Raw genomic sequence first — 11,660 nt, forward strand, 5'->3', positions numbered from 1 at the left:
TCAGAAAGGTGATCAGCAGTGATAGTAATTCTGTCCTTTTCCTAAACCACTGTTCTAGCACTTGAATGTTTACAGGGCTAATGATCAAAGATTAAAATGTACAGAACTGGGGCTGGGGATTTAGCTCAGTGGTTCCACAAGGACCTGAGTTTGATCCCCGGTAACAACAAAAAAAAATGTATAGAACTAAGTAAAAATTTTCTTTTCTCCTAGGCCCTCATATCCCTTTTCTAACTCTAGGAAATAGAGACAAAAGAATTATAATTTTGACAACACTTCCATACAACTTGCTTGGTCTTGGCTGTGAGGCTTATAGGCCAGCGGCACATCTTCAAGGCACCATGAATCAGCTGCACAGAGACCATTTCCCAGAGTCAACCTGGCTGAAGAAACTCTTGCAGAAAGATTAAAATACATTAGAATGGAGACAGACAGAAAATGGAAACACAATTCTATTTGTCTGCTTCTTTATTTCTAATGAAAAACAAAGTAGCAAAGGTCATTGGACTCAAAACATGAAATTTGACCATGGCCAGAGGAGGTGTTTGGATTGGATTCTGCATCTTTCATTTCCCAATCCCAGTTTCCTTTCTAGGGAGGGGTAACTGCAGGAACTTCTCAGTCTCCCTGCCTCTTCACTCCTGAGTGATGCAGAAGCTGATGGTTTTCCACAAAGAAAAGTAGATAAAGCTAGAGGTCACATGCAGTCACTGTATAAAGATTCTAGAATCCATCCAAATTAGAACTGGCAATTATCATATGGTAATTTCTATCATTAGGTTACATTGGAGAATTGTTTTTTAGTGATTTTTTTTTCCTATTTGCATTTGTCTTAGCTTTCCAAATAAGTGATAAGATCCTTAAGGACATGGATGATATTTCATATTTTTTATTAAATAATTTTATGGTAGAAAGAGTCTCCTATAATTTAATTTATTCTCCTACTAGGTTATCTTAACGTGGAGCAAAAAGTTCTTACCTGTATGATAATATCTAAGGGGAGTGAAATCCTATAATGTCCAGCATTAGCACAAAAACAATTTAAAGGAGGGAAATTGAGAGCCTAAAAAAGAGTGGCCACGAATTAAGGACTGCATGGTGGGCACAGGGTTCACTGTACTGTCCTCTCCACTTTTGTGTGTATGGGTAAAATGTTGGACTACCCAGGCATTGTGATATGTAACTACAGGAGGCAGGAGGATTGCAAGTATGAGGCCACCCTGGACAATTAGTGAGATCCTGTCTCGAAATTAAAAGGGATAGCAGTGGACTATGCATTTAGATGCAATCCTCAGTCATACACACATACACAGTTGGGCCTATGAAGCCTTCAGCTTGTAGTGCCTGAGCACTTCCCACCTTGCTCACACCATGGCACTATATAACTGTGCCTCACTGCCAGCTGAGCTCACTGCTACATCCCTGACGATCAGAAAGGTGAGGGAAATAGCAAAGGATGGAAAAATGAAGACCACTGATCAGTCAGATGGCAAAGAAGACCATTGTTTTGTGTCTACTGTTATACTAAAATCTTATGTTTATTAAAGCATTGTTGGTTATAATTATAATGTAAATATTAACGGAAGAAAGGATAAATGGGTGAGCAGATCACCTATATCTTAGTATGCTTAGAATGTTATAAGAAAATACCATAGACTTGGAGATTTATAAACAGTAGATATTGATTTCTCCCAGTTCTGGAGGTTAGAAATCCAAATCATGGCACTGATAGATTTGTTATCTGCTGGGCCCACTTCTGATTCATAGACCGCTCCCTCTTAGCTATGTCTTCACTTGGTGGAAAAGAGTAGCTATTTTCTGTCTCTTATGAGGTCACTAATCCCATCTGTGAGGGTAGAGCTCTTATGACTCAATCACCTCCAAAAGCCCCACTTTCTCATTACCATAACCTTGGTGATAAGGTTTCATTGTAAGAATTGGAAGAGGATGACATAAACATTCAGACTATAGTCACTTTGCAAGCAAGATTTTATCAGAAGAGTTATCTTGAGAGGCACAGATCATTTTAGTGAGGGGTTTCGAGATGGTGAGGAGCTGAAGAGATGCTGAAGAAAACAGTGAGATCCAGCATTCATGGCAAGGCCAGATTTCTCCACTTTTGCCATCACAGAACAAAAGCAGAACTTTTAAAACATCTTTCTTCATCAGAAAGTGTTTCATATATTCACTAGAGTGGAGAAATCAGAGAAGACATGTCTGCAGTGTAAATTGCTCCAAAATAAGCACAACATTCTTTCTTCCTTAATCTGCTTCTTTTGAAAGTGAAGCAATATTTAAAGAGCTCCAAAACTCATGTCGTCATGACCTTGAGGCTGAACAGACACTACTTCTCCATAGGAGTTTATAGTTTTCACCTTGTTTTTTTATTTGGACCAAATTTGGATTTTTTTTTTTTAAAGTAAAAGGTGTGTTCTGCATTTTCTTACTCCAAATAAACCTAAATGTAAAATGATGTTTTATGATTTGTATCCCATATTCAAATCCTAAAATATGGTATGTTGATTATTTAAATTTGGAATTTCTTTTTAAAAGATTCTTTTAAATGTTTTATGAATATTTTCTAGATGAATTCCAATTTTGTTTCATTTTCATGCTTGCAGTATATAACAAATTGAATTTTACATGGTTGGTCCCTGAAAGTAAATTAAGAGGTAAGCTATACATCTTTCTTTATTGAAAGATATAAATTTGAAACAACTAAAGTCCATGCTGGGCCGGGGATTTAACTGAGTGGTTCCACCGCCTGCCTTGCAAGTGCAAGGACCCAAGTTCAACTTCCGGTACCAAAAAATAAAAATAAAATAGTCCATGCTATAAAATATGATTTCTTGCTGTTAGATCACTGTCATGTTTTGGAAATGACCAGTGTTCAAATGCCTTACCTGCAGATATTTTACTTCTTTCTGGGGTATTGATTGGAAAGACATAATGTAGAGACCAAAATACACAGGAAAGAATCCTTCTACTCTCCAGTTTTTCTTTGATTGTGATCTTTGCACTTTCTCTGGCATCGCTTGGACAAGACAGGTCAAGGTGCTAGCCAAGTCCAGCCAGCAGCCCTGTGACCCTTGTTGGGCCTATATTGGTTTGAATCACTTCAGCACCACAGCCAGTCTTCAGTCTTGTTCTCCCTGCTAGTCAGAGCAGCCCTCATCATCTGTAATGGTTTACAGATGAGGTGACTCAGTGTCAAGGAGATGACGTTATTTGTCCAAGTTTGTTAGTGTCAGAGCCAGCTCTAAAATTCAGACATCCTGAATTTTCCATCAATTCTGTTCATAGTCTCAATAGCAGATGCATGTGTTGGTTTATAAAAGTTTATACTCCTTTATTGTGGTATTGATTTAAATTTCCAGCAGTTGCTAAATAGGAAAGATGCTATGAAAAGCATTAGCTACCAACTGCCTGCCTTTTGCTATGTCCATCCTGTCTCAGCTGGAGATACAGAACAAGGCAGAAGTCAAAGTGTTATGCCTGGCATAGCTTCGGCTTTCAGACTGTGAATGGTATAGAGAGAACCTGGTGGCTCCCAGGGCCCTGAGTTGATATTTGGCATTATACTGCCTCGACTCCATATGCTGGGCAAATGGAGCCACTCCTGGGAAGAGTTAGGAGTAAATGTGACCCAGCTTCCTCGCCTGGCTTTTGACCACCATTGCATAGGTGTGCCTATGAGAGACCATGTGTGCTTGTTTGTAGCCCTGCCTGACCGGCACTTGACCTGTCAGTGAGAGGACTGGCTCAAGCAGCAGCCCTCTGCATAACATGTAGATTTCTTTTTCTCTGGTATCCTAGTCTTGGTTATTGTCACTATTTGCCACCTAGAAACATACTCTTCCTTTAAGCTGCCTGTCATGTTATTGCTTACTCATAAAGTTGTAAAATGTGAAAATGTTCCCTTCATTAAAAATTAGAGAGGCTAGGTGTAGTGGTGCACATCCGTAATCCCAGCACTCAGGAGGCTGAAGCAGGAGGATCGTTATGAATTCGAGACCAGCCTGGGCTACATCGTGAGTTCCAGGTCAGTCTCAACTACCTAGTGAGATGGAGCCACTCCTGGGAAGAGTTAGGAGTAAATGTGACCCAGCTTCCTCGCCTGGCTTTTGACCACCATTGCATAGGTGTGCCTATGAGAGACCATGTGTGCTTGTTTGTAGCCCTGCCTGACCGGCACTTGACCTGTCAGTGAGAGGACTGGCTCAAGCAGCAGCCCTCTGCATAACATGTAGATTTCTTTTTCTCTGGTATCCTAGTCTTGGTTATTGTCACTATTTGCCACCTAGAAACATACTCTTCCTTTAAGCTGCCTGTCATGTTATTGCTTACTCATAAAGTTGTAAAATGTGAAAATGTTCCCTTCATTAAAAATTAGAGAGGCTAGGTGTAGTGGTGCACATCCGTAATCCCAGCACTCAGGAGGCTGAAGCAGGAGGATCGTTATGAATTCGAGACCAGCCTGGGCTACATCGTGAGTTCCAGGTCAGTCTCAACTACATAGTGAGACCCTGTCTCAAAAAAAAAAAAAAAGAAAAAAAGAAAAATTCAAAATATGTGAATTTGTAGCCATTCATTTAAATTTCTAACCTACCCAGAAGCCAGTTCAAGACTTCATTTTGGCTGTGATGACCAATTTTTAAACTGCCAATGCACTGAGTAATGAAACATAAAACCTATGCCTTTTTGTCCTGGAAAGGGTAAAAGCAGGAATCATGAATGGCAAAGAATAGTCTTTTTGTAAATAGACTTGATCTTTGTTTCAGCTTACAAATATTAGTATTTTCGCATTCATTAATTTGCTATAAGGAATGCCGTTGGCATGCTGTCTTGGACCTGCTAAGGTGGTTTGATTTGTGATCAGATCACATGCCCTTTGTTTCTTATCTTGTCTCTATATTGGTGTTGGAAAGCAGAGAACTTGAAGTATTATTTTTCTTTCTGCCACAGTTTCAACAATAAAAATGCTTTCTCTTTTGCAGGCTGTTTAGTTGCTGTAGTGTTGCTAGAATAAAAAGGTCTCTCAGATCATTTTGTGGATCCTGAGTTTCTGAGTTGTCTGCATGGTTCTGCCTCTGTTTCAGCAAAGGAGGAGCAGATGGTGAAAGCCAAAAAGACTTGAGAAACACTAAAGTCTCCTTTGGCTTCCTCCTTCCCTCCTCAAGCCTTGCACATAATGCTCTGGTAGCCCTTCTGGCACAGCATCCTCACTAGTTAGAGCCAGGAGCCCTTGTTACATTGTTGTCATCTCTGGTTCCTTATTCATTCATTTGCTAAGAACCTTGCCAATCTTTAGCTCCTTATGGTCTTTGCCATTATATTCTCGCTGCAGGAAGACATTTGTCTGAAGGAAGAAATTCAAGTCATTTACCCAGAGCACTCTGCTGCACAGTTAGCATCCTGCCTGTTTAACCCCCTGCACTTGGCGAGACTGTACAGCTGAGCATGGAACTGCCCAGAAGACAGGCCATGGCAAGATCCCTGCAGTCACTGAAGAACCTCAAAGCAAAGAGTGCTACTATGTAGGTTAGAGAGTACTCTTGGCACCTTGTATTCAGAATCTGTCTTCCGTTAACATCATCTTTTTTTTTTTTTTTTTTGGTACTGGGGATCAAACTCTGGTCCTTGCGCTTGCAAGGCAGGCATAGGAACCACTGCCTGAGCTAAATCCCTGGCCCAACATCATCATTTTTTAAGACACAGCACTAACATAAAAATAATTATTTGTGACATAATTTGCATACTAGTGAAACTAGGAAGCTCGTAGCAAAATTTGAACCAGCTATATTGTCTAGAAGCACCATTTTTGTCATCTTTGTCAAGACTGAAAGGTGAAGGGCTCGTTGAAAATGAAACTTCTTAGTTTACAAATTATGCATCATTCTAGGCCATAACTATCTATGAGATGTGATTGAAAAATACAGTGAACATTTAAATTTGTAAAAATGTATTATAGTGAAGGACACATTATCATTAATTCCCCTCAAAATGTCCTCTCCCCCTCCCTTTGCTTTGAACACACTTGTCCCATTGTTCTTTCAACTTTCTGAAGCAGTTCTGGAAGTCCTCTTTTGTGAGTGTCTTTAGTTGCTTTGCCCTGGCTGCCTTGACATCCTGAATGAATTCAAAATGTTTACCTTTCATGCTCATTTTGATTTTAGGGAAGAGCTAGAAGCCTTCTGTTGCTAGATCCAGCGAATGAGGCAAATGAGGACCCACCATGTTTTTACAAGCCTGCCACCCTAGTGGGTGGCACTTAGCAGCAGCATTCATTGTAGTTTTGATCACACCTGCAAAAAACACACAAAAGAGAGCTTCCAGAACTGCTTCATTCACGATCAGATATGTGTGTTCAAAGTGAAAGGGGAGTATTTTGAAAGAAGTTAATGACAATTTTTCTTTCACTATAATATTTTTTTAATTTAAATGTTCACTGTATATTTTGATCACCCTACAACTCATGTACATCTTGGGAAATGTACTTTCCTTTCCACAGTTAGATGGTAGTGACCGTGTATATCAACATTATTCATTATCTGTGAGCTGAGCTTTCCTATGTAAATGAGACTACACAATGGTAGATAGTAGTAGGATAGCAGGCAATTTGAGAAGTAAATTTATCCGATAGGCTGAAGACTTGCCCCTCAAATTCCAAGCAGCACAGTTTATTTACTTCTTTAAGTGTCATGGGCTTAACACAGCTCATTTAGTCCAAGATAACTTTGGGACCAAATTTTCTAAACTCCATGAGGAGTTTAAAAAAAAAATATCTGCCTTCATGGAGCTTGTATTCTGGTTAGAAGTTCATCTCATAGAAGTGCACTGATTTCCTGAGAGCCTGTTTCAGGCATCTGGTACTTCCTTAGTACTAGAGTTTGAACCTAGGGAGCTCTGAGCTACAACCCCATCCCTTTTTTTAACTTTAGTTTTAAAATAAGAGCTTACTAAGTTGCCCAAGCTGGGCTAGATAGACCCTGTGATCCCCCTGCCTCGGCTTCCCAAGTAGCTGGGATTACAGGTGTGTACAGCTTTGGCAGACTTTGTAATTATCTATCCTGGACCTGTTCTCTACACCAGGATCATTGGATAAACAGGCTTTCATCCAGTACTCAAGGTATCCTCCTTCCACCCCCATTTTTTCAGCTTTATCTCCAACTGCTGATAACACCACACCCCAACAGCTGGTCCTAGGACAGCATCAGCCTTCAGGGTCCCTGCACTGATCAGGTCCTCTCACAGATTCCCTTATAGTGGTAATACCTGATTTTCCTTGTTTCAGGCTCTCCACTGGTCCCTAAAAAGAGAGACATGAAAAACTGAAGATAAAATCTCTCCTTTCCCTGGGCTCCTCCCCCAATGAGGGAATGGCGTAACACAGAAATTCACTCTGGCTTCAGATTAGCATGGCTTCAAATTCTGGCTGGTGATGTGATGGTAAATTTGTAGAGACCATATCCTTCATATTTCTCCTAAAAGTCCTTTTGTCCCCAGTTGTGGAAGCCATTAGTGTCATTTGTCAGTACTCAAAAGTAACAGAATCTTTTCCTGAACTCCAGGTGGCCTGAGCTTTCAGGATCTTGTCTGCTGACCTGTGGCAACTCTTCTTGTGGTGGCTTATTTCTCAGAGAGTCCTTGCAGGCCTTATGCATGGCCAGCCACTGCTTTCCTGGACATGCAATATGTTTTGACTGTCCTCTGAGCCATTCTTATTATGGGCCGCTTTTTTTTTTTTTTTTTTTTTTTTTTTTTTTTTTTTTTTTTTTTTTTGTAAACCAGAAATTGAACTCAAGACCTCGAGTTTGTGAGACAGGCGTGGTGACACTAAGCTAAATCCCTGGCCCATGGGCTTAATTTTAGCTTTGTAATTTTTAATCTGCAACTCCTAAGAAGTGGTCCTTCATAATTTCCTATAATTTAGATTTAGTTCTTAATTCATTTTAAAGTGAATTCACAGTCAGGCATGATGGTACAAGACTATGGTCCTAGCTACTTAGGAGGCTGGGGTAGGAGGATCTCCAGGAGTTGGAGACCAGCCTAAACATAGAGAAATCCCATTATGTTGGAAGGGCTGGAGTGTGGCTCAGTGGTAGAACACTTGCCTGATATACACAAGGTCCTGTATTTCATCCCCAGCATAACAAAAGAATTAGAAGGAATCCAAATAAAGTAGGACTACTCCACATTCAGCACTGTTGTTATTTGTACACCAACCCTTGTCTTCTTTTTGCTGGTGGTTACAATATTTGATCCATTTATTTCATTACATGTGACAGAACCTGTGCTTCAATCTTACTGATCCAGTAATGCAGTGGAATTGATGATATAGGTGTTTTAGATTTGTTGATTCACTGGTTTCTTCCAGTCTGCCTTCCAAGCCCACCTAAAACCCCCTTGCCCCAGCATAAGCCAGAGTGGCCTAGGAGAGTGCTCTTCAGGAACCTTCTCCTTTGTCCCTCACAGCGTTCCTATTCTCCTACTAAGTCCTACTACTGTTTTGAGCAGGAAGTGTCATTCTTCTGCAGCCCAAAATACAGTGCCTCAGAGGTAGTTGATGCTTGTTACCATTTAAGTAATGGAAGGACTAAAGTTAGAGAGTGATCGTCTATATTAGACAATGATTTGTCTATATAGACAGTAATCCCTACATTCTATAATCCTACCCTGCATTTTAAATGGACCTAAGCCTTCCTATTCTGTGTGACCTTGGCATATTGAAGCTGCTTTCCTTTCCATCTCAGCCAGACTGCCCACCACAGACCCTACAGGGCTGACCCAGTCACCCTGTCCCTTGCCAGCTGTGAGTTCCTGAACTGCCTCACTGCCATTGTCTCTTCAGAGTCTTAACATGGGCTTTAAAAGTTTGTTTAATGTGCTATGTAGCTATTTGATTTTAAATTGTGTTAAACTTTCTGGAGCTGTGCCCAGTACTTGCTAGAGTTTCTGAGGCTATCTGTATATAGTCTTTAGGTGGAAGCTGGAAATCTCCATCCAACCTTTGTGGTAATAAAATTATTACAGTTGTGCCCTACATCTGCTTGCTGAACTTCCTGTGGGTTTTCACCAGATCACATGACTGACAGCAGAGACAGGCTGTAAGGCTTTTGGTCTGCTTGTTAGATCCAAGCCTCTCCCACTGAATCAGACCTCTGCTTTGTCTGAGCTGGGCGTCCGGATGTCCCTCTGTGGTAGGTTGATTCACTGGAGCTGATAAAAATGTTCCGGCCACACTTGAGAGTCTAGCATTACCTCTGGCTCCAAAAATCAAAACAGGATTGTTGTAAGTAGCTTTGGATTGAGACCAAGCTCCAAGCTTTAGAGATGGGTTTTCTCTGCGTGCTGGGTTAAGTCATAGGACAAGGATCTTGAAGAGAGGTGTGAAAGCCAGGGTGTCCCCTAGAGTCACTTAGCTGATATTTCCAGCACCCTGCCCTGTGCTAGCCAGTTTTAGACCAATTCTGCCCTAACTGGCAGGCCAACGCCTCTGCTTTCTGACCACCTCTCTGCCTTTCTAGGGCAGTAGTAGTTCTCAGGACATGGCCATCTGGCAGTCACTGGCTGGAGCCCATAAGAGTCCTGAGAAGTCCAGGGAGGGGAGAGGATACATGCTAGAGTTCGGAAGGCTTATGAATGCCCCTGTGGCTCACCCTGGGCTGCCGAGTAGTGTTTATTGACCATGTCAGGGATGAAGACACTCTTGAGTGAGGAAGCGGGACTTCCCTCAGCCCACAGGATGGCATTATTCTCCATGAGCCTGCAAGGAAACATAAAGGAAAGGGTGACTTTTCCTGAGTTGTTGATTTGGCTTTCAGACGTGACATTTCTTGGACTGAGTCCCAGTAAAATGTGCCAACAGTGTCCTTAGTGCTAAATAAAGCCCTTTGTCTTTCTTTTCCTTGGCTCTTCAGACTTTCTGAAATATCTCAGTGGAGCACGTGGATACCTGTTTAAGTCCCTCTATAACTAGAGAGATGGACAGGTCGATTTGGGACAGGGTCCAGTTAAATGAAGCTCCCACTCATCTTGTACAGCAGCTATGTTCCCATTCATCAGTTTGGCTGAAGAGTGTTTTGAAAGCTCTTATGATTTATGCTCAATATGTTCCCAGTATACTGGTCTTCCAAACATCTTATTTCAGTGAGGAGGAAGCTCTTTACCTTGTGCTTTCAAGCATTGGCCTTGTATAGCTGATCCTTGTTTTTCTTGCTATTTGTGCATCATTCCCTTTTCTGAACCATTTAAATGCTGGTGAATAATTTCAAGCAAACCCGGGAAATAGTAGTCACCACTAAGTCATTCACATAGGAGACAGGGAGCTGGTGTTGAGGACTCCAAAACTACACATGTGCTCTCTACATAGCCAAGCGATTTTTCCAGCAGTGGCAATGCATTCATGTGGTTCTTTCTGCTTGCTCTTTGGCTCTCCTGTGACCAATGGTACACATTCAGGAGATAGCAGTTTAGGAACCCAATCTGTGGACAGGATTTGACTTAACTAGCTAGCAGAATGAGCAGCCGAGCCTGGAACCACAACCCACTTAACTGTGAGCTCCCACAACACAGAGCAGTCAACAGCAGCTTCATGTTTGTCTTGGGTTTAAGCAGTTGGGAGCGTTGGCTTTTAAAGGCATCTATTGTCTACACTCAGGACAACTCAGGAACATTCACTGTCCACTGAAGCCTGGCTAAGTAGAAATCACAACTGCTTGACTCCAGGTTATAGCTGAGCCCCATCCCAGCATGTTCAGCCTTTTCTCCAGGTCAGCCCAGCAGAGCCTAGAGGCATGGAAAGAAATGGAAATATTTAGACCTTGCTAGGTTTATCTCATAAACCCACACCTAGGCAGAGTGAGTGGCTCAGAGGTCCTTTGTTTTACACAAGGTAATAAACCCAAGACCTAGAGAAATGCTCTGACTTCCCCTAAACTGCCCAGAGTAGCAGCAGTTCACAGAGCAGAGCCCAGGCCTCCTGACCGACACCTGGGCTGACTCCAGAGCAGCCCCTTCCCTTCACAGTGAGGACATCAGGCACAAAGTTTAGGTGACCATTGGTGAGGGGACATTGAAGAAATGTTGGAAGCTTATGTCTATACTGGCTGTAGGTGTTCTAAAGAAAAGCACACAGGACCAGGGATTTAGATCAGTAGCACCTCACCTGTCTGACAAACACAGTCATAAGTTCGATCCCTGGTACCGAGGGAAAAAAAAGAAACAAACAAAGAAAAGCACACTGGGTCCCTAGAGACTCTCGGAGGCTTCAGTGAGAAGGTATAAGTTTCCTTCACCTCCATTGCCACCACTTCTTGCCTCTGGTGTGCTTATCCTGGTTGAATTTGGTTTTCTTATCTCTACAATAGTTAATAATGCCTACATTGCAGGATTGTTGTGCAGATAGAAAATACAAAATCATTCACTTAAATCATTTCTTAAGTATCAGTAATATGCCAGATATTCATAAGGTTCCTGTCTTCTTAGGGTCTATATTCTAGGGGGGAGACAAATGGTATGCAAGCATACAAATTAATAAATAAGATAACCTCCTTTTGCACTAAGTATTAAGACTTAGTGAAAAGAGGGCCAGGGATTTAGCTTAGTGGTGCTGCTGCCTGCCTCGCAAGTGCAAGGATCGGAGTTCGATCCCCAGTACT

At 41.7% G+C, this 11,660-nt stretch overlaps 1 protein-coding gene across 5 annotated transcripts in view; it reads left to right on the forward strand.

The window, feature by feature from the left end:
• The window catches only part of Dym (dymeclin), a 369,043-nt gene that overhangs the window by 351,112 nt on the left and 6,271 nt on the right, over positions 1-11,660 (forward strand). Inside the window, exon 17 of one of the 5 annotated variants that reach the window (XR_004514766.1) lies at positions 5,348-5,537. The exons of the other annotated variants lie outside the window; for them this stretch is intronic. The gene's annotated coding sequence lies outside the window, so the exon portion shown is untranslated. The remainder of the gene's footprint in view (positions 1-5,347; positions 5,538-11,660) is intronic. 5 annotated transcript variants of the gene reach the window in all.

Source organism: Fukomys damarensis, unplaced genomic scaffold, assembly GCF_012274545.1.
Source record: "Fukomys damarensis isolate Sample0158 unplaced genomic scaffold, DMR_v1.0_HiC HiC_scaffold_30, whole genome shotgun sequence".
NCBI classification, from domain to species: domain Eukaryota; kingdom Metazoa; phylum Chordata; class Mammalia; order Rodentia; family Bathyergidae; genus Fukomys; species Fukomys damarensis.